Source organism: Vicugna pacos, unplaced genomic scaffold (genome assembly GCF_048564905.1).
Source record: "Vicugna pacos unplaced genomic scaffold, VicPac4 scaffold_19, whole genome shotgun sequence".
NCBI lineage: Eukaryota > Metazoa > Chordata > Mammalia > Artiodactyla > Camelidae > Vicugna > Vicugna pacos.
The window spans coordinates 20,929,526-20,933,743 of record NW_027328740.1 but is presented as its reverse complement, the minus strand read 5'-3'; the positions used below and the strand labels follow the sequence as shown (position 1 = coordinate 20,933,743).

The 4,218-nt window shown below is 33.9% G+C and overlaps 1 long non-coding RNA gene across 1 annotated transcript; it reads right to left on the bottom strand.

Moving 5' to 3' along the window:
• Positions 1–1,499: 1,499 nt before the first annotated feature.
• Positions 1,500–3,057, bottom strand: LOC140693294 (uncharacterized). Its single transcript, XR_012069015.1, has 3 exons — positions 2,840–3,057; positions 2,106–2,247; positions 1,500–1,766 (listed from the first exon to the last, which is right to left on the bottom strand). It is a non-coding gene; the product is annotated as an uncharacterized lncRNA (long non-coding RNA).
• Between the last annotated feature and the right edge of the window lie 1,161 nt (positions 3,058–4,218).

Below are 4,218 nucleotides of genomic sequence, written 5' to 3'. Positions count from 1 at the left end.
GAAATTTGGTATTCTTGCAGTTGGACAAATTTTTAATTCTACCACCCTCACCTCTATTTAGTCCACACATTTTAGATTGCAATTTGGTTACTGAAAACGACCACCCCAACCAAGGGTCAAGTAACTCTTAGATACATCCTGTGTGAAGGTTAGAAAGGGAACAATTTATATGGGGTGTATAATCCTACATTAAATGTTTGCAATGACACTCTCTTTTCTGGTTAAAGCTCTGATTCTAAGAAGTAAATTAATTAGAAGGCAGTATAGATATTGGTATGGGGAAGAGAATCAGCTATTTTTGAGTGGGTGGGTGATGAAGAGACAGGAAAAAATCCAGCAAATTAGAATGGAATGCTTTACACCTCTGGCAGGCATGGATTAAGAAGAAAATAATAACTTGTCTCCTGTACCTACCTCCAATTACTGTCTTGCGTGACTAGTCCTTGGACTATGAAAAGAGCTAGTTTGTGGTGAAGAGTAAGGACCATAACAAAATAGTTGGAAAACCATGAGAATTTTCTTGTTTCAAGAAAGTGGATTTGCTTAAAGTCAACATATATTTTTCATTCACTAAATAATATAATGCATCCTGTGGCATGTTCTGTGCTTACTGTGCTGGTATCCAAGTTAGACAAGGAAAGGGGGATAGACAGAAAACTTCTGAAGGAGGTAGTTTCTGTACTGAGACTGGGAAAATTAAAGTAGGTAAAAGGAGGACACCTTAAGTCCAAGGATGAGCTGGAGCAAAAGTTGTGAGTTTGGAGCTAATATTTTTCACGAGCATTTGCCTGGATGTACCTCCAAATACAGTGAAACATAAAGATATGCCAAGGTAGTCAGATGCCAGATCTATAAAAAAAGAGTAAACGATGTTGAGTTTGTGGGCTTAGAGTTGGAAAGGCATTAAGTGCCACCCTGAAGACGTAAGCTTGTCTTTGGCTGGAACACAAAAGCAACATAAAGTATTGACTAAAAAATATAGCGTAGACTCTTCAGGGCAGGAAATGAAAGCACCAGTTGGAATGCTTTGAGAACAGCACAAAGACCATAGATAAAATTACTTTTGAAATTCTTCCACATGCTGAATGTGCCATATGAGACTACACCATATGACCATTTTGATACCAGTAATGACATAAAAGAGACCATGATCGCTGGACAGATTCCTGCATTTATATCCTGTTCAAACCAACCCTAACTTAACACTTTTAATACTTTCTAGGATGAACCAGGAACCACTTAGTACTTTTCCATCTGTCTATGTTTGTCCTTTTCCAAATTCTTCCATTTTCTCTTCTTCCTTACAAGAAATTATTTAAATTTACACCCATATTGTTCCATCAAATGATCATGTCAATCAAATATCTCTATTTTTCTTTAAATGGTAACTTATACTCCTGTATATCTCTTTACTCTATTCTAAAAATTATAAGGAAAATACAAGTACACGTCTATGTTTATTGTTCAAATAAGAAAATTGCAGATATTTGTCAACATTTGCCAACATCAATATTAATCTTTGTTATCCTGCATAATCTGGTAGTCCTCTGGTAAATCAGTTGTAATTAGGATGACGTTCATAAACTGAAGACGGCTGATAAGTTGGCATTGAAAGAGAGGTAGCTGATGTATCAGCTATCACTGTCACTGGAAACCGTGGGTTGCTCCTTGGTTGAAGTTTAGAAAAACGACCTTCATTGGCAGATATGTTGTGATATCTATTTGGGAAAGTAGAAGGCTCCACCATCAGTCCAAATAATAGCTCTCTGTGGGAGACAAGATGCTGTACTGAGAAGTAGAAGTTATAATTGTAATGAAGTTCACAACACGGCCATTTGCTTCAGTGTAGCTGCTTTGAGAGTGCCCGTGGACAGTGGTCAACTGATTTAAAACAGCACGTTGATCCACTGCAATTTGTTTTGGTGGTCTAAATGACATTGATTATGGAGGATAAAAATCACCTCTGATCCGGGTTGTTGTGTCACCAATTATTTGTCTAGTAGAGAGCTTCCTTATTAGAGGCATGTTTAAATTTGCAGAAAGTAAAAATTCACTTTCTCCACTAGTGTCAGCCACAAAATCAGAATTATGAATATGCACATTACCTCCTGCTTTAAAGTGCTTCTTTTTGAAATCTTCAGCCAATGAAGCCACCAGAGAGGCATTTTTAATCCCAACTCTTCTTTTTATTCTAACTAAATGCTGGTGACAGACTTGTTTAAGATTTCAATTATGGCAGAACTGCAGCTGCAACCAATGGAGAAAGATTTTAGTAATATTTTAAACGAAAATACAAGACTACAATAAGCCTATCCTATAAAACCTCAGATTTCATGTTGATTATGCAAAGATAATATCATTAAAATATGAACATTGCTGACAATATTTTGAAATTATTTATTTGTAATATACACATTTAAATAGTATATCATCAAATTTAATAAGTTAGTATTTGCAGTAACGGTGAAAGCCACTTTTTAAAAGCAGCTTTAATACGTTTATTTAGTTTTCTGGTAAGATTCATAGTTGCTAGGAACATTTCTCATAATCTTGAATACTTAAGGCACTGTCCTCATTTTTAGAAAAAGTAAAGAATATTAGCCTTTGTAGTTTTATACAATTTTCAAAATCTAGCTTTACATTTATATTACCATAGGTTGATGTACAAAATAAAATTTTATATATGTTACCAAGTAGTAACTACAATTACTGAATACCTTGCTTAAAACAGACTTTTTTCCTTCTGCCAGAAAGTCAGCAGGAGAAACAGATCTTTGAATATTCTGCCGCACTTTAGTAAACACATAAATGCTAAGCTGTCTAACTAAACTTTACATACTTCCAGATTCAAATATTCTGAAAGGCGCCCTTCTTTCCAAAACTTCCTTCTTAAAGACATCTTCATCAATCACTATCGAAGTTCCATTATCATCCCACGAGATAGATTTTTATTGGTCACTCCCAGACATTTTCCAGAGTTTTCTTGGAAATGTCAGAGAACGAAAATCATTATCTTCATCTGGTTCCAAGACACAATGTGTGTAACATGGTCTTTTTATCAAGGATTTTTCAGACAAAGTCTGAAAAGCATTTTCTTCAATCATACACCTCAAGTCCAAGTCCCCAGAGAATGTTTGATCACACAATAGAGATATATCAGTGTTCCTGAAACAGTTTGTCCAACTTTATGAGACACATCTTGGATTTCTGGAGAAACATGTGCCAACGGAAATAACTTATTCTACAGCTACTTTTCTAATCTGCATGATTTTGAGCACTGCAGCTTCAAATGCTGCTTTGGCAGGCCTGCACAGATGAACTTCTAGGCCATCAAAATGGTTCTCTACCTGAGTAGCTGTCACATCACAAAACGACTGGTCTCCCAGCAACTCAAGTGTAACATTCAGCCAGTGTTCCCTTCTCATTCATCCAGTTAAAATGAAACATATAGGATGCTTATTTTTATACTGTGATCTGCAAATATTATCCCCAAAAATCTTTTTAAATAATTTAATTTTGGGGACTATGAAATAAAATCAGTCTCCATACTTTTGTACACAAATTTATACAAAATTGGTGAAGTATAAATAATGCAATAAATATATAAAATAATTTTAAAGTTATGAAATTTAAAGTGAAATTTGTTTAAAACCTGTACAGAAAATGTATATCTATTTCAATATCATTTGTAATTAAAGTGAAATATAATTTGATTTGGAAATGGAAGTTGGTATTTATCTCTGTACTTTAAAATAAGTAGCTCTATATTCAAAATATGAGAAGAATAAATATCAGCTTATTTGTTATGCTTATAAATAAATGGCAAATATTTATAAAATAAAACTAGATTAAAATTATGAATCAAATGTAAGAAAGCCCAAAGTGGGGAATTTTTGATTTAAATTGTAATTCAGTGCTATAAGTAAAACAAATGTAATTTAACATTCTACCATAAAAATTAGAAGAGAGACAATCTTATTGCATATTTACAAATGTTTATTTTTGCCATTCTTTCTGTCAAAGGTTTTTCAGTCCCAAGAAGGAAAAAATTTTCTTGTCATCGTTATAATCCATACTCTTGTGGCTTCTGTTATGTGTTCCAAAATGATGTTGATAAATACACTTATGCACAAGACACTGGATTCAATAAGCAGTGCCTCCATTAAGGGGCAAATGAACAATGAAAAAAACAAAGATATAACAGTATATGTGGTTTGG